Source organism: Cottoperca gobio, chromosome 18 (genome assembly GCF_900634415.1).
Source record: "Cottoperca gobio chromosome 18, fCotGob3.1, whole genome shotgun sequence".
Lineage (NCBI taxonomy): Eukaryota > Metazoa > Chordata > Actinopteri > Perciformes > Bovichtidae > Cottoperca > Cottoperca gobio.
In genome coordinates this window covers 1,973,446-1,998,140 of record NC_041372.1, presented here as the reverse complement: position 1 = coordinate 1,998,140, position 24,695 = coordinate 1,973,446, and positions in this window count along the sequence as shown.

Below are 24,695 nucleotides of genomic sequence, written 5' to 3'. Positions count from 1 at the left end.
TTCCACATTTTCTCCTGAGTGTCATACAGTGTGGGGCTCGCCCTGCCTTGGTCTTATCCCGGTCTCGATACACTCTTGTCTTGATGATGAGTTTGTCTTTTTTATGGCCTTCATCCACTGCAGTAACATATACAGAAAAACAGGGAGTTTATCCAGGAACTCAAGAACTTTATCTACCTTTTTCCAATCTTCATTGGCACTGCAGGGAGTGTTGTGCCCTTTATGTAGCGGGGCGGAGAGTAAGGGTGTTTAGGTCCGGTGCTGGATGCATCTGACTTTTCATGCAGGAAACCGGAACAAACCTGCAAGTAACAATTGCTTTTTTATTAACCGTAACCACAATCCTTTCACAACCTTAACACCTTAAGTGTGCATATCCTTCTCCAAGTGTGTGTGTGCAGATGTGACTGACTTTTGGTTTTGCGTCCATGATTTGGTCCCAATTATGATTTCAGTGAGTGTTCTTGCCATTGTCGACCAGTGTGTAAGTAGATGTTTTAAGGATACGATCACTGTAAAACGCTCACTGAAAACAAATTGCTGCTCGACGTACAGTAGACAGTTAATTAGTGTCTCCCCAAAGACCACAAGACTTGCCTGGCTCCAAATACCCAAATCTTAGAGAAGGTGACACAGTGCCCCAGCGCGCACACACACACACACACACACACACACACACACACACACACACACACACACACAGACTCAGAAGAATAAAAAAGCTCTTGCATCAATGAGTCGTCAACCCTACTTTTCTCCCCCGGCTATCACGCTGCAGTCCCTGTGCCCTCATCCGGACACAATGTTCTCCTGTCGAAAACTGCCGAACACAGACAAAACGCTCACTTTGTCTGCCTAAGCAAATAATTACTCCGATTAATTAGCCATGCTGTGGATAGCTGCAGGCAAACATTCCATTAAAAGGAGCTAAAACACAGCAGAAAATAGCTGTAACGTCACCACTGGAGGGTGCTACTCCAGTGACCTTCTCTGACGACGCCTGGGAAGGTGCATGATGTAGAGGAGGCACTTTAAATCCTCTTTCATTTGACTTGTTGCCTCTTCTACTTCTGAACAGAGCTCATTTCAACTTTGTGATTAGAGTGGACCCGAGGTTTATCTCACGTCTTACTGTACACCAATAGCCGTACAAATAAAAAAGAAGCACATTTTATGTTAACACGGTAGAAATTTAAATAAATCCATTACAACATTAATTTAAGTTGGACTCCTCTGACAGGAACTGTTTTATTCTGGCTTATGAGAACAGCATTTTAATAGTTTGTTCCCAAATTATTCAGAGGCGCTCAATTGTTTTCAGGGTATCAAGAAAGAAAAGGGAGTGCAGCACTGCGTCAGGGAAATTAATGTTGGTGATGTTGAAGTAAAAGCGTTGATGCTCTTCATGGAGAGGGAAAGTGGTTTCACTTTCAGTTATGTTTAGGAGCCAAAACTTTGTGGTTAGGTTTCAGAAAAAGATTGTGGTTTGGGAATAAGTGCTCCTACATTTGCTCCATAACATCACATCACATTACGTATTATGTAACTTTGCTTGGGTAGGTCACTGCCTTCTTCTGTATGTCTGTGATCAACCATGTGAATAGATTATAACGACGTTCTGAACCTACTGGTAGGTGATGCTGGCCCCTTTAACCCTTAGCTATGATGCTCATGACTGAGAACAGACTGAGAACATTCTAAGCAATAACATAATACAATTTCAGGGGACTTTTCTGTGAAGAAATATGCTGTACTTTAAGGTGTAAGATGTCAAACCCAGATAATTACCAGCCTGATCTGCGTACGTCCCATATCATAAAACCTGGTTGTTGAAATCTGAAAATGTAATAGAATAAAGTAAGAATACATGGCTACAATATATGTGCTTATCATAATTGTATCACAGGGTACATGCTCATTTTCCTTAATGATAGCTACTCCCAGATGCCGTCTGATGGTTGAAATGTATTCTGAGCACATTGTCTTGTCTAAGGGGACTACTTATGTTATTTACCCAGTACATTTGTAGCATATAAACACACAGCTTGGCAGTTTATCTCCAACATTACCATTCCCTGCCTGCTGTCCTTTAAACAACTGGCAAGTTTGCTTTTTGTATGTCATTGTGCATAAATCTGTGAGTGTGTGTGTGTGTGTGTGTGTGTGTGTGTGTGTGTGTGTGTGTGTGGCATCTGCAACACACACAGCTGAGTAAAGTTTTGTGTGTCCACTTGTTTTGTGTGTGAAGTTAACACTCTCTGCCATTCGTTTTACCTGCCCTTGTCGTTTTCCGGCGCCGTCTGGCACCATTACCCACTGAGTGACTAATGAGTCTTACAAATGTGTATTATTTGCATCAAAAGACGGGGACAGATTTCAGTGGCGCAACGCACCAATACCTTAGCAATGAGAGGCCGTTACAGGTTGATCTGCCAGCGGAGAGGAAGAATGGAGTGAGGAAAGGAAGAAAGGTGGTATTTATTCTGCGCAGCACCATCTTTTATAAAAGAACATTTCTCCCGAGTCTGTGCACTGAATTTTATTGTGAGTATTGATCTTACATATGTATGGAAGACTAAAGCCGCCATTAGAAAAAAGAAGGAACGATGTAGATTGATTGATTGAAGTCTCCTTAATCAAATACACATGCAGGTTATTTAAAAATAAATGCATGTATTTATTTGACAAATGAATTACTATTTATGTATTTATTTCATAATTTATTCTCTTTTTATATTTACTTCTGGGTTTTTATTTTATTTTCCTATTCATCACTTTCCTTATTAATTCATAAATACATGTATTTATTTATCTATTTCTGTGCATATTATTATACATTTTTTAACTTGCACAATTATGATTGATTGTGTTTTATTATTTTATTGAGTCATCTTTATTAGTTTATTTATAATAATGGCAGCTTTAGTCCTCCAAACATACAAGTATACGGATCTGCATAATACACATGTGTATTTCTTTATCTTCTTTATTTATTTGTATTTTTTTAGTTTGCATATGTGCTGAATGCTCTCCTTTCTGGAGCATGAGGCACAAGATTAGGATCAACTAATGACAACTGGATCTTAACATCATACTTTTTCTACTGATCCCAAACTCGCTGCAGAGGTTTGAATTTTGGCATCATCTCTGCAAAAAGAAGATTCCATCGAGTAGACATGGAGCTGCCTCTTTGAGACTGAAAACTACCACTCCCCCTAGTGGATCTTACGCGAATATCAGCCTATTTCACTAACATGTGTGTGTGTGTGTGTGTGTGTGTGTGTGTGTGTGTGTGTGTGTGTGTGTGTGTGTGTGTGTGTGTGTGTGTGTGTGTGTGTGTGTGTGTGTGTGTGTGTGTGTGTGTGTGTGTGTGTGCATACATTATTTGTAACGTGGAGTGAAGGGCTTGTTAGTCAGCCATATAAATGTGCCACAGAAACACAAAGAGGTAGAAGTGTGTCTGCATCTTTGTGCAGACTTTGTAGTCCCCGCATATTAACCTCAGCAAGTCTTTCCTTCCTGAGTGCTTCTGCTTTGCACTTCAGGACGAGTCCACTGCCAGGTTAGCACTGAACCTCCTCACAAATTATTGTTTTCTCCTTTTGTGTGCACAGAATAGGGAAATGGTCCCATTTGAGCAAGTGACTGCAGTAATTTCATTTTCTATTTTCAAATGAGCTTTCTCTTCATTTTGCAGCGTTTCTAAGTGCTTTGTTGATGCATCATTTTCTTATTATTGTTCACTAAAATGGTTTAGATATTTCCAAATGCAATATTTTACTTTTGCTCAATCACTGATTGTCCTGGAGCAATGAGAATTGCATCTGTATCTTCTGGTGAAGTGATATTTTGGACACATTCAGTCTTCACGTAGCAATGGAGTTTATATGTCAATTCTTCTGATGTTGGACACACATGGTTGCCCCCATCCTCACGGGGGGTCAACATATTTGATGAATGAATATCTGGGAGTCCAGTGGGAGGACGTCACCTCCTTGTTGCCACACCACGGGTGGTTGGGTAATGTAACCAAATATATTCGTTACATTGAGATGCTTGGCAACGCTCGCCATGGTTGTGGTAAAAGGTAATTTAGAGCTCTAACAGGTATGACAGAGCAAGAAGATGGTGTGCGTGTGTGTGTGTGTGTGTGTGTGTGCGTGCGTGTGCGTGTGTGTGTGCGCGTGCGTGTGCGTGTGTGTGTGAAAGGTTAGATTCCCCTCATGTAATGCCAACCCTGCTGATATTCCCGTTTTTTACAATTCACCCGATTTAAACATCATCACATCTTTTATTGCTGTTTGTATCACAACCTGTTTCTGGTCCTTTAAACGTGTGTTTCCACACAGACTCGCGCCTCGCACTCCTTATGAGTGTGCGACGGTAAAATTAAACATTTCTGAAAAATACATTCAGAAATTTCATACATTCTGGAAAGACGAATTCCTGTTTCAGAAGGAAGGAATGCAGGTGTTTGTAAAATCTGCCAGATCGAGCACCGTGGTCGCACCGACGTGGATATTCACGCCAGGACTGAATAATTCTGTATTCTTTCCCAAGAATTGGAGTATTTAACATAAAAATGCTGTTCTGTACTTCTTATTTTCATCCTTTAAAAGCCACCAGAATGCAGGAAACACAGTCTCTGAAACTCACACTTTTCTTCCTCCCTGTATTTGAGGTCTCAAGGTTGACCGGTACGAGCATGGGGCAACATCTGGGTTTGTACCTATTGCATATAATGGAAGCACAGGTGTCCATTTCTCCTATCTCGCTGTGTATCTGTGGTTTTAAAGACGGACATGACAGGCTGAAATCCACCTCACTGGCTCTCCAAGTTTGGATTGGGCCAGTGGGGCAACCCAAGGATAGAATTACCCTCTCAGCCCACGAGAAGGGACCTTGTGAAAAGTAGATAGGGCCATCCCAACACCTATCCCCTTCCCCCTTCTCTCGATCCATTAGATGGAGCGCTTCTTACACCCGCAGGAAGCAGCAGAGGCCGTCTTGATAGCATCCGCCATCTATTTTATTTTTTCTTATTCTTATTTTTCAATTTGGTGGCTGGGGAAAGGTCAGGATTAGTTATCGACGTGGCTGTGTCTAAGCCAGAGACGGGAACCACAGCCGCTGCCATGGGTCCCCTAAAGCCATTTTCCTGAGTCCCAGCAGTACCCTAATCTGAGTGCAGGTGTGTGTGCATGTCATTGTGAAGGCACCTGTGTTTGTTTGGTGTGTGCGAGTGTGTGTGTGTGTACCTTTTGCACTCCACATCCTTAGTTGTGTATTTACTCACAGGAGAGTAAATACTCGTTTGTGTGTGTACTTGCATTTGCGTGTGTGTGTGTGTGTGTGTGTGTATTTTGCGCTGCATTATGTTTCTTGCAGGATAAGTGTACAATGTGTATGCATGCCCCACAGAGTCGTATTTGCATGTATTTGCACAGAAATTGAGGAAAGCCGCTCGACGTCTCACTCGGCAACTTAGCATTCCAAATACATTTCCCTTCAAGTGCTTCTCAAATGCTGTTGTGTACAATTTCAATCAGCCTGTCAACTCACTAGCTGGCTTTAGTCGGTGGCTCCTTAAGTGACAGAGTCTAGTCCACCAAACTGATTGCATTCCACCTTCCCGTAGCTTCCTACTTCTCTTCTTTCACCTTCTCCCATCCATTCCCAAAGCAGCGGTGATTCCCACTGTGAGAGGCTGCTGTCTCACAGTCCCAGTCCTGTGAAATGATGATAGAGGAGCAGGAGCCCCTTCCCCATCAGTCTTTATCTCTCCCTTTTCCCCTCCACCCCTTTCCACCACCACCACCAGCACCTCCCATATGCCAGACTGAGCTCTGGTTGTGGTCACTCTGACGATGACGGATGTTCCTGGTCGGACGGGGCTGGAGACCCCCCTAAAGTCATCTCAGCGCTGGCCTCAACCTGCTGGCCAGGTCCCTTAGCAAGGCCTCTCCAGGTTAGAGGTCAGAGTGATGAAAGGAACTGTTACTCATCATCTTCCCCCCCAAAACTAGCACAATGTGCAGGTTTTTGAAACACGGAAAAAACTCGCTAAGATGGACGAAAGACTTCTTTCCCACTGCCAGTACACGAGGATACATATCTGGGTTGTCCGTCTGTCTTATTCTCGTGAATGCGGTATCTAGATCTACCTCACAAAACACGTTTTTGACCCTAACTCAAGAATTCACACGCTAATTATGACAATTTCACACAAATGTCTAATCGGATAAAATGATGAAGTGACCCTATTTGGACAGACGTGACGGCAAACTGTATAACTGTTACTTATTCTCTTTTAAACTCTTTCACTAAATTACTGTTTTCTTTTCAATGGAGCCTGGTGGCTTTGAGGAGAGCATATTAATTGTATGTTTTGTAGGTTGATAAAATATAATAATTGTCAAAATCCCTGTTGAATGTATTTATTATATTCCCTTAAACGCGTGTCATAGCAGAGACATTACCGTGTCCACCCGGGTCACATGTTTCATCACTGCTGATCGGAGCTGAAGCCAATAAATATTGTGACAACTGCGTCGTCATTCGTCCGGATCATAATCTACCCCTCTGAAGATGACAGCCAGATGTTGGTGGCGTTCTGTCTATCTGGAACGAGGCTTCACAGTAGGAAATGCAGAAGAGGAAGCGAGAGAGAGAGACAGAGTGAGTGTTGGAGTGAGAAAATAAAGTTTGCTAAATCCTTCTTCAGCGCTCTTAACAGGCTTTGTTTCCTCTGTGTTCCTCCTCTCTAGCAGAGTTTAAGCTGCTGAAGTGTTGCAATTTGTTTCATGTCAATTTATTTTGAGCAGTGCAATGCATTATTTAGATGATGCTTATCTCACCCTCAAATCACTATCTTGTCGAGACTGGCACAGAATAGCATCCGTATCGCTTGTGCTCATCAAGGCATCTCATTTATTAACCAAAAGGAATTCTGAGAGGAAGATATGCAAGAGTGATTAGATGCTCCAAAATTTGATGCTATCTGTCAGCAATTGGTTTTCCTTCATCTCTCTGTAGCTGCTAGATCTTTAAAAGACATTAGCCACATACTGTAAGAAATAAATCAAACAAATGGATTAGCAGAGCTAAATAGTTGTCAGGAGCCTCACAAGGCCTTATGAAGACAGATCTGCCTCTTATGGAGGCAATCAGGTATGGAACTTATCATAACAGAAATTAGGAGTGAGACCCATTTTTTATTCCACGACCGAAGGCTATATTTCCATAAAAACTAATGGCCAAGTATATTATTCAACTATACTGACTTATGTGCTGGCTCCCCTGTATTTTAAATATACGCACACACACGTATATATTATATATATATATATATATATATATGTGTGTTAGAATTGTCATGATTAATGTGGTGCTGCATTTTGAGGTAAGGTGGAGCAGCGTAATATGAACAGTGTCATTAATGTGCAATGCCCTTTGCACCTCTCTGCACAGGAAGAGAGAAAGCGGTGGGAGATGGGAGTGGAAGTCCGTGTTTGAACAGATATGTTTCATAACAGCGGCTTTCTGGATCATGCGATGGAAGTATACAGTCGTGAAAATCAGGCTCGTAGTTTCCCCAGTAATCCTGCAGACGAACTGTGACGCAGGTGAACAGCGGAAGAGTTTCTTGAGAGTCGTTGTAACTGAAGAAGGACCTGATGATGAATGAACGGTTAATGAGTATGAATAACTCTGATAGTAGATAATGATGACTTGGACTACTTAGTAACTACTCAGTATGACTTACTGCTTTACTTTAGGAGCATTAATTAGGGAATTAATAATTAAAGAGAGGTTGCTAGTTTGTGCCACTTTTAAAGTTCACGTAGAACAACTCGTAAAGAAAGTTATTCTGTATCGGTGTCCGTCTGATACGGTTCATTCTTCTTTACTGACTTTAAAGGAACAACTTATAAACACAAAGGTGCCAAAATAAAAAGTGAAGTTATGTATTAAAATACAGCTCGTTTCTGATTCGTCCTGTCCTGTGATCAGAACCCAGGTTAGTGAAAGCTGAGCAGTAACTGTTTAACTTTGACGACGACACTTACGCTCGTTCTACACACACACGTTTTCCGTTTCCTGTTTACAGAAACACTCGACCGTACGTGACGCCCGCCTGTGTCCCTGTACGCACGCTCTAGTAAAGGATGCATGACATTTGAGGCTCTTCTCATACTGTACATACTGTTTGGGGGATGTTGCACAAGCATCCTGATTTGTATAGGTCAACTTTTGTACATGTTCTATCTCAGGTGTCCATTTCCCCTATCTCTCCGTGCATCTGTAACTGGCAGACGGACACGCTTCCTTCACATTCCCCGGACCACTGTGCTGCCGCTGAACACAACAATGATTGTTTTTGAGAGTTAAACTGCAAAAGGTAGACATTTGGCATGTGAAAATGTCATCACTGTAAAACTCCCCCCACTCGGAAATGGGAAAGTAGCGGAGGAGGGGGCGCAGCAAGCCAAAAGGCCATTAAAATCTGCGATCATTTATTTCCACTCCCTCGTCTAATCCATCTCTCTGGGGAATGGTTCTGTCCTTATCCACCCAAGGCTACCAATCTATTCTCCTGTCTGTCTCCATGCATCAGAATGAACCTGCAAAACAGTCAGACATGCTCTCTTTCTCTTTTACCCCTTTCTCTTCTTCTGTCTCTCGCTGGCTCAACCCTCCTTTTCTGATTTGTTTCTTTTTATCTCTCCTCCTCTCTCTCTGATTGCCCCCGTCTCCCTCTCTGTCCTCACCTTTCCTCACTGCATGTTTCTTCCTCCCTCTCTCCCTCTCTCCGTGTCAAAAACACCTACATGAATCCAATTCAAATCATATCCAGAAAAGAGAGAGCAAAAACACGACTTTGTCAATGGCAATTTAATCCACGGTGAGCAAGGTGTATGCAATGCTGTGCATGTTCCAGGAAGCTGTCTGATTGCATTTGCCTTTGTGCAGATCTGGTTGCTGCTACTTGTAGAGAGGAGAAATTACACAGAAGGAGGCAGCTGACTCATTTTTCACAATGTACTTTAATTTTTCGTCTTTCATATGTCTGGTATTTGTGCACATTCTGTTGCAGAAAGGGATGTTTATTTAAGTTTTGATGGATTTGTTTTGCTCAAAGAATGGGTGTACTTGGAGTGCATGGGGAAAGAGGGGTGGGGGGTGGTGCTCCCATCCCCTCCCTCCCTCCCTCCCTCCATAACCTTGTATTTTGGTTAGATAAGAATGAGGGGTTTGAGGCATGCAGCTCATCATTCACAGCCTCACTAATCATGGAAAGCAAGCGAATAAAAGTAGTGCCACAAACCAAGGTCCAATTCCCCATCAGGCCAGATCCTCAAGGTTAGCCACACCATTGCGCTGTCACGTCAAGAAATAAAAAACTCCTGTCTGACTCCCCGGCTGACACAAACGTCTTTTGCGAATGGCCGCCACAAAGTCCCACTAAACATGAAGTGAATATTTATAGACCATTAATAACCTATGTGTAAACCGCTAGTGTCACTAAGCAGATGATGGGGAATCATGGTCGGCGCATTAATATTGGCTCAGACTTCCCCAAAGGTAGATAAATGGGCTTTAATATCTCGGACTCATGTGCACATGGGATTGGCTGCCAGGAGTCCCAGACGGAGAGGTCTGTGATCTGAGCCCGTCCAAATTCCAACGACATAATTGGTGTAATCGTGTGATGAATTGCAGCCATTTCGGGTTTTTTTTTTACTATCTGCAAGCTTCAGCAATTTTCCTTTTTATAAAGGTATACCCAGCTGAGTTTGTGGGGCATCTTCTTATAGTTGAGTTGGGAGGGGACCAGCGCGATGTTAAATATGTACAATTGGCCAAGTAATTAGATTAATAAGGCCTAAATGAGCACCAGGCCAGGAACTGAAACCCAAAATCCCTCATCCTTTGAGAGTCTGGAGTGAAACGCATTACAGTGTCTGTTCAAAGTTTAAATGGAGCCTGAAAAAAGTTTCCACGCTGTGGTTCCTTTTGCTCGTCTCTCCCTCCGACAGACTTAAATTCCCGCCTGCTCATCTCTCTGTTCACCAGACTAAGAAAGAGATGTTCAGCAGAAGTAATAATGAAGCAAAACCTGTGAAGCTCCGCAAGGAGTAAAAAAAAAACGAGATAAGAAGAGGCCCTTTAGGGTTACTTAAATCTATTCAGTCTGTGGCTGCACAAGTTTCATGTCAGATGTTCTTTGATTTGGGTAGTTACAGCAGGATATAGATTCCTTTCATACCTGAAGCTTTTATTGATTACAATGTATGGAAGAACTATGCTGAATGCACAAACTCACTTAACTATAGAAGGAGCCAAAGGAAAGCCCAGGTCTGCAGAATGTTCCTCTCCTTACAGTTAGAACATGGTCGTTACGAACCAGACGAATGCCACGTTTACAGCACGACTCAGCGCGACTCGCTCTTTTTAGTTTTCTATTGGCAAAAGTTGTGGATCGTGCAAGGTACTTTTTCTAAAAGGTTAAAACGCTGCAGGGCCACTGATTGGAGAGATAATCTTCACTTGACCTGGTTCGTCCTGCACAAACCTGCCATTTTGAAACAGTCAAATAGCAACCGCAATGTTTTTGCTCACTTGACTCAGATTTGGCTGTAAGCTAAATGCTAATGCTAGCATGGCAACATGTAAACAATGACGATGTTCATCAGGTACAAAGCTTGTTCACATGCTGACCTTTAAGACAAAGTATTGAACTGATTTCAAATTTAGGCCCTGATTATGGCACAATATGAAAATTTGAGGGATTTCAATTCTATGACAATCCATTCAATGGTTAGTGGCGCTAAAGAAAACGTCAGCGGATCACTAAAGTCAGTAGGATTCATCCTCTGGGTGTAATGACTGTCTGTAGAACATTTCATGGAAATCAAAGCTAAAACATTTGAGATATTTCAGTCTGGACAAAAGTGTCAGATGGACAGATCTGCACAGCTAGAATGCCCAAAACAAATCTAGGAATGTATTCATAACTTCCATCCCTCACAAACTATATTTTATATAAGCTATATATTTAGTTGGACATTGTCGTCGGGTTTTATGTGCCAAGTTCATTCTCTTTACAGACTGAAATCAACACGAGGGCGTCCAACTCAGATAAATACCATCATGTCAGCTGACGCGACCACTCCCGTGCAGAATTAGCTTTCTTCCGTCCTTAAATGCGAGTGTTTGTCAACATGATTGACAGCAGCACTTCTGATGGAGCTAATACAAACATATAATACACATAATACAAACAGCATTGGGTGCACCATCATTATATCCCCAAAGGTGGGAGTTTAATGAACCTTTTCACCTCCATTAAACCTGAAAATTGGTTGTAGAGAGCCTTTTTATTCTTCAAACATCATAACTTTACTGGAAGTTTTTGTAGCAGGGGAGTGGGTTTTAAATCGCCTTATATATTTTATATGGATCGCACATTTTAATTTCAGCTTTTTCTACACTCGTGATTTGATGGTGCGAGTTGAGATTGGGGTTATACTGTGGTCACATATATGAGCCCAGCGTGAATTGTCTTTTGAAGATATAAATATTTAGTTACGCCCCAGCTAGAAGGCTGCCTCTGTCCTAGAGTGGAGATAGAGTACAATGGGACAAATAGAGCATTTACGGGGTTTAGAAACATGAAAGTAATGTAGGAGGACCCCAGCTCCTTGGGGGTCCCAGATTTCCTTTATGAATGCAAAACAATATAGTGCAGGCGTATATATAAGTGTGTGTGTGTGTGTGTGTGTGTGTGTGTGTGTGTGTGTGTGTGGACTGGAATGGGGTGGGGGTGCTATAATCAAAGGAACCTCATACTTCAGCACGTTTCCCTTCTTTTTCCTTCTTCTTCTCTGACCTGACATGGATTAATTACAGCCCAGCACAATTTACACCCTGCTGGAACTGTGGCAGAGAATAAAGACGGGTTGAAATGTGAGCCCAGTGACAGGGCGGCAGAAGGCTGAATTGCTTTGTGCTGCACGTGCCGCGCCTCTATTGCCTTTGCAGGGACCATGTTTACGAGCCCCGACTCAGAGGTGAACTCCCAGGCCTTAAAGTGACAAAATGCCCTCACTTAGATGAGACAGCCGCAGTGTTTTACTGACTACACATGGTCTGTTCCATTTCACATGCTGCGTCTTGATCATATCAAGCTTATCTTGAAATTACAGCGTGCCTCTTAGGGTATCACTGCTTCCATACTATGCAACTTGTTTCTGAAATCCAACAGGGGACCACCATGGCATGTGTTACATACTCAGGAAAGAACATGCAAAATGTCTGTTTATAAAACATACCCCACGAGGCGTGTTTATTGGGAAGGCAGCATTAGCAGACGCCTCGGCCAGTCGGCCTGGCGGTGCCAAGGAGGTGTCAGCAACAACTGGCGAAGCCGGCGCCCTGCCAGCCCGCCTGGCCGCCCTGCCTATGAATGGTGCTTTTGTCAAAGGTGGCAGTGAGGACACTTGAGAGGGCTGCAATTAACACCACCTAAAATTAGAACACATGACCCTGTGCATCTGTCCTGGAAGAAGAGCCTTCCTTTCTTTTGTTTCTGAATAAATTACGATTTTAGACATTTAAAAAAGCAATAATGTCGAAAGGGTCGTACACAGAACCGTGTATATGGGGGCAACCACACGTCAGAGGCCACAGGGCGAGGGCCCAGGCAGTCGCCAAGTCCACTGAGGTTAACTGGGTGGGAGCAAGCGAGACGAGGGAAGCCATCTTTGCTCAAAGTAACCAGTGGATCAATGCACTGAAAGGCAGAGCCAAAGGTCAGGCTGCTCAGCAGCAGCTCAGGGATCAACTGTGACAGCCACCAGGACAGAGGAAGCCACCACCTTCATGTGACCACACACATTACAGCTATACATTTACACCACAGACATCGCTACTCCTTTGAGTAGGTTACAAAAAGTGCTCTCAAACAGGGTTTTCTTCATGCAACTAGATGCTGAAAATGTGTTAATCATTGAACACATGTGTTTAAAGCAGCATGATGTAGGAGTCTGTATTACTGTGATCTAACACCCCAACAGTTTCACTTATACACCGCTGTCCTCAATATTGTAAATATTGTAAAGTCACAAATGCATTTGTTATGATTTCATAGTTCACAACTTTGCAGCCAAACATCAAACAAGTGCAACAACACAATACCTAGCAAGCCTAATATTAGGCTGCTAACCCAGTGGGTAGTAGACACCTCCATGAATCTCAAAGAGTTGAAGCAGAGCAGCCAGAGGGAGAACCAGAAAACATTTTACCACCAAAATATGATCCAGTTTCACCAAAATCAACTCACGCACGTCTCCTAGGAGGTTGTACGACCCGCTTACCAAAGTTACTTAGTGCAAGTCAGTGAAGCATCAAAATGATTTCATAATGTTTGCTTTTAAATGTCATACAGGACAACTAATTGTGACCAAAGGTCATTAAAATCCCCTTGAATTTCAAAGACATATTAAGAAAATATTACCAATTTGTCACAGATGCGTGAAAGCATGGTGTCTTCTCAACACTCGTCTCCCCACGAAGCTACATGCTCTCTCACTGCTCTGCACCTGCTTTGAATTCTACTTCTGTTGAGTGGCATGATTGGAAGACCACACTCAAGGCCACAGCTTTTTATAGCGGGCGAAATTACAAAGAAGACCTAAACTTTCACCTCTCGGTTCAAAAAATCAGTTATGTTTGGCACGTTTAGCTTTAATCTTTCATTTGATGCATTTAGCTTTATATTTCAACCCTCTTCAGACACGACAGAGTTTTCACCTCCATCCTTTGTGTCTTACATCTTTCTCTCGTCTTTCGTCCTCCCTCTCTCCTTCCCTTTTTTCTTTTTTACTTTTTTATCAAACTGTCGCACAAGTCCAACTAAATTATAGATTTTCTGAGGGGTGTGTTTGGCAGTGCGATGCAGTTATAGCAGGAAATAAACAAGATGCCCACCAAATTGAAAAGAGGGACGTTCCCCTGCTGTGCATTCAAATTGGTCGGCGCAATTTGACAGGCCACTGTCGAGCACGTCTGTGGGATTAGAAGGCTCTGAGATGCTGTTTATGTGTCCGCTCGTTGCAGGATATCTTCACTTTTGTCCGCAGCGTATCATCCCCTTCCTCAACCCAACTGTGCTATTAATGGCTGCAGAACTTCTATCGGGAAGCTCTGACCCCAAATCCTCCTCTCTCCGATGTGTTCCTTCTCCATCATTGTTGCTCCAAACAATCAATTTGGGGATTTATCACTGGGATTATCCCCACTGTTTGACAGCCGCATTGTAAACCTGGATAATGTTGAAATATTTAATGTGGAGCTGTGGCCACTTTCCATTTATTTCAGCAGTAATGTGAAAGGTAAACTTATAAATGGTTCACTTTGCTTGCGTTCTCCAGGAGATATGGTGTCTTCAGTGATCAGCATTAGAATAAATCCGGTGTTCCGTATTTTATTTTTGCAAAACCAGTTAAATGCGCCGAAAAACCTCACAAAGCATTACTCTCACACAATCTTCTGCTCATTCCTTCAGTTGTGAATAGTGCTGCACAAACACAGAAACCCCCCCCCCCCCCCTCCATATAGCTGGGATCGCTGGACGCCAAACAGGCAAGAAAAATGACCAGCATGCTCTCCTTACTCCCCTGAGAAGTGAGTCCTACACACAGGGATGTGGCTATTACTTATCATCATCAAAAAGTGCTTGTTTGGTGATAATAAGGGCCTGGGATAGAAATCTCAGCTAAAGGGAGGGAGGGGACTACCTGAAGTAGCAACGGAGGAATCCTTCCTCTGCTTACTCAAGCAGTTTCTTCCTCTCAGTAAAACGGAGAGCAAACTCTAAGACCCGGCTTAGCCCAGAAATAGAGGAAGATAGGAATAAGTGTTATTAGCCATGGTTAGAGGAAATACGATAAAGAATAACAGACAACAACTTCAAATGTGCTTACTGTGCAAGAGACAATCGTCAGGGAATACAGGAGGAGGGTATAGTAACGCATTCGGTCGTAGCGTCTGGTTTTTATCTAATATTCTTGTGTCTGCGATGGTAAACATGAGAGTAATACCGCTTCAGGCAGAAAAGCAGTCATTTTGTGAGGCCTGCCTTGAAGGACTGAGAGCAAAAAGGCTTTTGAGTGAACAAGCTTTATTGTCTATCACTGTGTATTCTATCCCCACAGTATTCAACCTGCAGCACGGTCACATCGCTATTAGCAACATTCAGCCCACAGAGAAAGTCGCAGCTCGTAAATTTCCATCTACCTTTTTTATTTATTTTTTGCAGTGGGTCAAGAGGACCGTGCACCCGGGGGACTCGCAATCCAACATGAAACATAACTCATCTCACGCTACGTGGGGAGAAAGTTCATGCAATACATACATTTCCGGTCATATGTTCCTAGCTTCCAGCAGGGGTCACGCTCGATAATGGCCCAATTGCGATGCAGGGCTAGCGGGCCTCATCTGTAAAAGTTCTCGACAGTGCGGCGCATCTGCTCGCCTCCCTCTGTACGCAGTTCACGTTCGTTGTTTGTTTTATCTATCGCCATTCAGCTATTTGAGTTTGACACTAGGTTCATGACCACTTCAATTCACCTCGTGGTATCTGATGATTCCGTCGCTCACACTCCTCTAATGTATTCTGAGGAGCGAGGGGATACGTGTTGGAGAAAAGGCACACGTCCCATCTGATTGCGAGGTCCGCCTAGATGAATCATGCCGCAATGGACATCTCGGCTTTATCAAAGGGTGCTTTCCATCTCAATAGTGTGATTAATCAGAAAGGGTCTTTATTGTTAACACAAAAAGTCACTGCAGATCAGCGGAGGACTCATAAAATCAAGTATTCACTCTGTCTGTTGATGAGATGAGATCTCAGCATAATGGGGCGATGAAGTTCATCTTCAGTGTCCTTCTTTTTTTTTAGCTTTGTTTAGAATAATTGGGTAAATTAAAGTGGAAGCAAAGGAGAGAGAAAATACAGATTTCTCTTTTAAAATAACTGAATAGAGGAAGAGATACCTGCCTTGCCACAAGCATTTCTCCGTTTTGTGCAGATTTCTCCTCTGGTCACAAACGGTAAAGCTCTATACCTGTAGGACAAAGAGGGGGGTGGGGAAGAGAAATTGAGAGAATGAAATAAATATCTATTTAAAAATAGCCTCTCAGCATGGCAAGGAGAGATTTGAAGATATTATCCTCAAAGGCTGCTGTGAGTGAGGCCGGGAGAAGGGAAGGCTGTCTACAGTGAAATATGAAAGGCACATACTCCCTGACAGCCTATGGCTTCTCCTGATACTGCCAACACCAGCCCACTGGAGTGATCCATAGACTCTTTGTGGAGACTTGTGATATAAATGCTGAGGGCTAGATGTTGAAGATCCTCAGCTCGCTGACGCCCCACCCTCCCTCGTCATCCTTCGCCATCGCCTTGCCCGCCACATGGGGGGAATTTGTTATGTTCCCTCTCGTACGCCTGCCTCGGAAATATCAGGACGGCGGACGGGGGGCAAGTCGACTGACTTGTCCTTGTCCCTTTTCAATTTGACAAGGCAAGCAGCCTTGGGGACTTTCCAGTCTATTTTAAAATTGACCATTTATAATCAGTTTTCTAAAGGAGAAAGAGAAGGGGTGGAGGAGTCGAGCCGTCCCTGTGTTGTTCTGGAAGGTAAAGACCTGGGGGTTGGGAGATAATAATACAGCAGCGTGTTGTCAGATGTGTCAGCAGGTAAGACGAATGAAGAATAGGGTGTGGGTGCATAAAAGAGAATGCACGGTGGGGAATTGACCTCTATTCAAAAAAGAAAAGGAGGAAAAAAAGAGAATAAATCTATATCCTCAAGCAAATAAACATATACACTCTCACTTGGAAATATGCACCACCTCTCCATGAACCCAAACTGGAGGGAAAGTTGTGCTGGCGGAGGCTAAAAGCTTCCACAAAGAAGAGGCACCCGTTGTCCATTTTCTGACACCAATGTGGCTGCATATATCAGCACCTGCAAGGTCAGGCCGGCTCGGGCGTGGCAAGCGTGGCGAGGGCCCCAGCCCGGGAGGCGTTACAGCATTCTGTCACACTGCTTGCTCCACCGCCACCACACGATGACATTTCCACAAGATGGCTCTTCTGAATTATGCGGACCAGCGGAAGGGTAAGAAGGGAAAGGGGGAAAAAAAGCTAATTTTATGGGTGTCTGCTTCCGACCTGAAACCACCACTTGTTTTCATCAGCGCCTTTTGCCGCTTATGCAAAACGCTGTGCAGGGTAATAGGGGAACAATCAAGTCGGCCTGCTGCTCCTATTCTCCATGCCACAACCGCCTCTCTTTCTTTGGGGTGGAACGACACCGTGTCACCTCTACAGTGGCCCCATCCTTCCCAAATTAATCCCAATTTGGCCATCAAGCACGGGGCCGTCCAAAGGGGCAGGCGGCAAGTAATTGACATTCTCAGGTGCATGAGTTTTGTTTATGTAGTAACGCTGAGCCAAGGCCTTTTGCCGTGGATGACAGCAGACCCGGTTTGCATACACCACTTGATTCGGGAGCCCTGCATGAGTGACTGCTCAGCAGCCCGTGGCCCTGTGGCATTTCAGCAGAGGACGTTTCAGTAAAGATTGCCTCAGGTGTCAAGCGGCTTGGAAGGTGCGGGAGGCAGCTGGAGGTCGTTTGTCCAGCGCATTGATTCCACTGTGACCCCATCGCTCTCTCTAACTATTGATCCATCCCCCAAGAACCCTATACAATGCCCATGCCACACTGGGGAATTAGACCTTAGGCGTCAATGTGGCCTACCTTTAAACACAAGAATGGCTCATTTTCAATAGGACATCACTATATGAAATAGGCATGGCGCCGGCCACTTACCTCCGAGGTCATTGCATGTTAGGTGGAGTCCATTTTGGTTATTGGGATTCCATGAATGGGGGGAGTGTATAAACATGAGAGCATGCTGGGAGCAGGGGATGTCCGTAAGTCATTACAGGTGGGGGGGTTCTGTGTGTGTATGTGGTGAAGTGGGGGGTGTTGGCGCTCGCACATGGAAAACCCTTTCCTAAATGCTTTCATAGGCAGATCTCCCATGCCTTTTAGCATGTCACCCAGGGCCATGAATCACGATTACAGCACCTCCAGTTTTACCTGGGCACCTCTGAGGCTTTTTCATTAGGGTAAAAGGGACCCCAGGCATCAGGGACGGGGCTGTTGAGGGGGTTGGCTGTGTTTGTGAAAGGGAGGGTCAGGGATTTGGGTTGGGTGGGTTAATTACAATAACAATGGGGGCGGCCAAAAAAAGAAAAAAGAACACTTGCCATGGCAGGGCCGAGCTGCTCTCATTTGTTTCAATAAGGTAAATTGATTCCTATGTCCTCTGGTGCCATTTGCATCGCATCCATTTAGCGCGCGCCTCTCATCCCACTCTCCTCCCACCCTTTAGCCACCACCTCCTCCCCCTCCATTCACTTCACGTGCGGAGGGCAAGACGACATCGATGCGAACGCATTGATCTTCCCGGACAGCAGACGCATGAGAACGCTCACACGTACGTCCGTGCGCATTCATATCATCCACCTGTGCGTTATGCACGTCCACGCACACACGGAAACGCATTCATGATTCCAGACTTACTCAATGTTCTTCAAATAATCATCTGATAAAAACCATTTCCATTGTCATGAGGCAAGTTGCACTTCACCCAACCTGCCTCAGAAAGGCTGTGAACCACACAGAAACGTAGACTTCTCTCAGCTCGGGTTACTTGATGAGCATCACTTGTTCATTCCAGTCGAGCCTCAAAGAAAATCTGTCCATTCGACTTAACGTTTCATTTACTTTCTGAAACGTTCTGCCGACAGAAGTCTTGTAATCCTGGCGAGCATGAACGCCGTCTTCTTTGTTTATTGTTCTAACATGAATTGATGAAGATTTAAACTGCAGTGGCCACAAAACTGTAACAAAATCCTCATTCTGGCCTCTCAAATAAGAAACTTTGTGTCTAAGCAGGATTTACAAAGCATCATTCACGCTCTTATGTCTTGTAGGGTGGACTCCTGTAATGCACTTCCTGCCCCCCCCCCCCAAGAAGACCATTAGACAGTTGCAAAAAGACATTTCTCTAGATAATTAGATCCCTACACATCTTATTTTATATTTCTATATTTCCTATCTCTTGTGTGTAAAGCACTTTGGATGAGCTCTGTGTATAAGAAGGTGCTACATAAATAAACTATCCTTGCTTCTCCATTAAACCGAAACCTTCAACTTCAGCTGGTGGACCTGCTCAGTACAGTTTGACAGCCACTTCTTTAGAGTAATAGTAAAGCCGTGTATGACAGTTCTTCCTCTCTGCTGGTGAATTTGAGTCGCATCACATCTTTTTGTTCGCCCTCTCTGCCATCCAGCTGCACAGTGCCCACCTGCCTGCCGACTCTCTCCACTTTCTTCTCAGTGTCAGTCTGTCCATGTGACAACTGATCCATCTCACCCACACTGTTGTCCTTGCTTGGCTGCTGTGCACAATAGCCCCTGCATTGCTCACGGGCACAGCCAGTGAATGCAGCACTGCCCACTGGCCTCTAACCCGGCCCTCAGTCAGGCTGGTATCCATCTCGCCTCCCTCATCGCCTCCCTGCCTGCCACGGACCCCCTTCGGTACAACACTCTGTCTGGTGCTAACACATACACACTGCCACCCCACACTCCCATCATCAGTCACCGGCAGGGCAGATAGCAGCAGCCGTCAGGCAGATGAGTGACGACTGGGCCTGTTACCTGAGCGCCGGTATGACAATGGGCCTGTGGGCTGAGATAGAGAGACAAAAGCTGCGACTCTGCCACACACGCGCATGTCACAACACACCAGCTGATCTTTATTGTCTGCCGTACAATTAGCTGTCAACCAGCGACATGTAAAGATGTGCTGTACAATGCACCCTGCCTAGTAACACGTAATTGAATACTGTGTGTGTATGTGTGTGTGTGTCTGCGCAAGTCATCGCCACACAACTTTCCACCCGCCATAATTAGAGCCGTATTCTGACACGAGGTTTGATCACACATGCAGAGCCGTCAAAATACCGTCTGCACTGATCCTAAGTCAGGATACTGTAGATCCAATGAAGCTGCGTAATAACGTATCTAATCCCGTCATTATTGCAGAGTTAGTATAATATCTTTTACGACTTCCTTAAAGATGACAACACTGCAAAGAGCTTACTCCTTATTCAATACTGCAACTTAAAATATACATTGCAGAGTGAAATTGCTACCAGAATGTTTCACAACCACCTCCTTGAATCAGCAATAAGCAAATCCTATTAAATCCCTTTTAATTGGACCTCATTCAAGCAAATCCTGACTGCTTGTGAACAATATAAGAATATAGATTCTAATGACTTGAGGGAGGTGGAAAGACCTTGCATATTAGACTCATCAATAGTTTCCCCCCTCCCTGTCCCGACACACTTCCGCATGCTGCGAGTGTGGGATGGTTGCATGCCAGGAGGGTGCACTTGCCTTCTAAACCTCCATTTGCAAGTTTACACAAGCAGATGTTGTACCCAAGCTTGAGTTTGACTCCCTGGCACACACGAACAAAGGCACGCTCCGAGTATGCCACAAGATTTATAACAATGAAAGTCTCCCCAAAAGGCATTGAAACGCACCAACCATTTTGCGAGCAGCCTTGAACTCTGGCTGTTCTGCTATTTGTTACCTCGAGCACAAAAACGACGGCAGCCCAAACACTTGAAAGGGCTTATTGCTCATGTTGCCCACAAGTTCTGTGCCGTCTGGCTGGAACAAACCATCACGGCTAAGCTCGCTGCACAACAAACCGAAAATACCTTGATCCAATTTGAAACACAGGATTACTTGCTGATGTATAAATGCTTAAATTGGTAATACCAGCAGGTAATTATTAACTTCCCCCAACCCGCCCCCCTGCAAAACGTTTGTATTGCATTTGGAAACACTGCGAGCACAACAATTGAGTCACAGGTCTGGGCACCAAAGGATGATGATTATGGTAATCCAACAATGCCAAAGCTCTATTGTGTGTCACAGATTCTTGTTGCAAACTCGTGACCTTATTAACCTTCTTAATCCTCAACTGGGTTCTCATGATAAGGGGCTTACACGCACACACACACGCACTCAAACTGTTTCACTTTGATGCACGGCAAACACTTCAGAAGCCGTATCCACCTGTTTTATCCTGCGCACCTGAGGATCCCTGCATAATATCAGCAGAAGCCCTTGAGCCATCCAAGACAATTAACGCTCTCCCTTAGATCAACAGTGGGGGAAAAAGTGGACGGCGGCGTTTGGAGCAGAGGGCCCTCCCAGTGTAGGCATGTGAGAAAGCAGGTCTGATTGGTATTAAGTGGTGAGATTAAAAAGCCATCTCATAGGTCAGGTCAGCTGGTGTTCGTCTGAATGCATTACCAGGGTCCGAGGCTAGATAATTCTCTCATTAGCGCCACTCAAACCGTGAGTGACAACACGGGTGAGAAGGGAGCATGTCTTACAACACTTAGAGTTAATTAGTCCGCGCGCACTGTTGCTCTGCGCCCCATGCGTCCGCTCTCACTTGAAATGGCCTGAACCTAAAGCGTCAGCAGTTAATCAAAGATGAGCTGTGGAGTCTTCCTCAGGAACCACTTGTTGTTTCAGGAAATACCTGAACTTCTTTTCTTGAGCGTCTTCCATCTCGAAGCCAGAAAGCAGAGTTGTTCTCACGTACTAGCACTGTTGGATTGTCTTCTGCTGTAGAACAACTTGCAGAGTAGTGCTATGGAGCGACGATGACAAGAGGAAGAAGGAACAAAACCAGAACTGTCCCTTAAATGTTTGATTGACATGTGAGGCCAAGGTAAACGTAGGCTGAAGCTCATAGTGTAAGTGGCCCCCTGTGTTCCTTTCATTATTCTCAGACAGGTAAGACCCCCAGGTAACCATTTTCCGTCTCTAAAGTTTCCGAGGAGATTTCGAGCAGATGAACTTTTCCCTCTTTCTTTGTTGATGACATTGTGTTTGCATATTGGGAGCACGAGGTTATATCCACGTCATTAGTCTCGCTGCTGATAACTACACCGCCATCACACTTACACTCACCTGGCATCTTTCTCTTCCTCACTTATGTTCCCTCGCACTCCTCTACCACTGTTCCCCAGAGACACGGCGCTCGGCTCGTTGGCCACCACACACACACACTCACACGGAGGGGGGGTTCTCTCTCGCCACCACCGCTGGGCTTACCCACCACAGACACAGACCCTGAATACCAATCTCTGCATGTGCCCCCCCCCCTCCAATCACCACCCCCCAACCGAGTGCATAGGGTTAGCTGAATATTCTAGGAGCTTTCAATTTTTCAGGCAGGTCTGCGAACCCCCTCCCATCACGCGGCGCCATCACACTCTGGGGAGTTAGAATTTCAACAGTCGTTAGCAGGGTCATCTGCAGTCCCTCAGGGAGGGGACTTAAAAGAAAAAGATTTGAATTGCCTTTCTCTATTTTCGTCTCGCTGCTTCAGTTCTCTGTATGGGTCCGTCATAATTCCACTTCCTGTCTTCAAGGCCTAGAGATATTCATCCCCCTCAATCTTGTCTGCACCGCCAAACCCATCAATCAAAGACGAGGTCTTCCAAAGCGCTTTTTATAGCTCGGATGTCATGCTTCTAATGCCACAGTCTAAAGTGGCACCGCAGCTCCAGACGGCTGGTCCTGCCACAGTAAGGCGTTTATCCACTTGTGTAAAGCACTGTAGTGGACCTACAGGATGAAATACGGGATGTGGAGGGAAATGGCTCCCAGCTGAAAGAGAGGGAGGGGGTTGTGAAGAAGGGGGGGGGGGGGGGGGGAGAGAAAACATTTCTTCTTCTAACTATTTTGCACTAATATGAATTCCCAGTGAAATGTCTGGTGAAGTAGGTCAATGGGATTTAGAAAGTTTGTGCTGTGTTTTTTTTTTTTTTTTTTCTTCCTCCCTCCTCATACTCTCTTGTCAATGGAAAATGAGCAATGCGATTAGGAGAGGGGAAGATGATGAGCTGCAGAGTGAGTGGAAAGAAGAGCGAGAGAGGGTCCCTCGCCAGCTGACTGAGACACCCAGACAAAGAGGGGGGAGAGGGGAGCGAGAGATTTGTATCTGCGCTCCGGAGGAAGGGAGTGGCTCATGTCTCTTCATCTTGATGTTGAAGCAACAATCTAATTATACCATTTCTCCAGGGAATATGTATATGAGGGTAATCAGTAAATAGAAAAAGGTAATTATTTGGTAAGTCTTCCCCTTTGCACCTGTAAGCACTGCACCGACTGCACTGTGCTTTTAATAATATCATCCACAATGAAGATGGTTTATCAGCAGCGAAATGATTTAGCTCATTTATAATAAGTAGATGAATTTCCCAGTTATGGAATATTTCATAGTGTCTGTCAGAATGTAACGAGTTGAGTTTGGCCAAATACAAATGGGCCTCTCTTGGCAATTTGCCAGAATTTTCCTCGGGGTAAATCTCCGGCAGCGAATGTGATTGAATGTTACAATTAAACGCACTAATTCATTGTCAAAAGCAACTTATCTATACACATGATATATTTGGCGCTTAATTGGAGAGCACATTTAGAAATGGTTTCTTCTGTGGCTTTCTACACCGCGGCCTAATCAGAATAAATTCTGCCCGCTGTAATGAATTGAAGTTGAATATTCGTAGTTGGGCTATTAAAGAGACTGCAGGAGTGAATTATTTAAATGCTAATTAATGTTTTAAGCTTTCCAACCTGCAATAGGCACATATTATTCCTCAGTCCCCCACAAACGGCTAAACATTCGTTAAGTGCAGAGAAACTTCTTGCTCATATTTCATTCAATCAATCCAGCTGCAGCTTCCTCCATGCAGCAGCTCCAGCCAGGGATGGAGGGAGATTGCATCCATCAATACTGGGAGACAGCTGCTGGAAATACTAATCAACTGTCAGCTGGGAATTCAGTTGAAACATGATTCAAACCGGCTTTAGTTGGGATTTCTGTCTCTGGCAAATTATCAAATGTTGCTTTTATTTTCCACGATAAAAGATTGAAGTTTTTATCAACACATTTAGATTTTTAATCAGTTTCCCACTAGTGTCCCCCACCTGACAAGCTGCGTATTACATGTGTTCAGTAAACGTTCAGTGCTCTGTGGTCTGTCGCCATCACTCTGCTGAGATTTAAAGCTCACCAGCAGCTTGTGACAGAGCCACAGATATGAAATGAACTTCATTAGTGTTGAAAGAGTGTGAGATGGGGTTTAACTTTGCGTTCAAAGCAGCCTGCAAAGCAGTTCTAATGCGAGCGGCACTGGCATTATTCATGTTTCCACAATAGCTTGTTATTCATCATAAGACAAAGGAGAATCTCACTCGGCTTGACGTAGATGGAGGAGGGCCACCAGGGCATTACTCACTGTTGAGAGCAGTATGCACAGTCAACTGGATGTCACGATACACCGTGCTTATTAATGCAAACAAAGTCTCCCAACACAGAATATAAATGATATTTTCCTTCACATTGGGGCATAAATATTAATTGTGTTAAATCTATGATGTATTGTGGTTAGGGAGCTGCTTTAGTTGTTTATTGTTACACCAACAGGATGCGTTTTATTGCTCGCAGCAGCA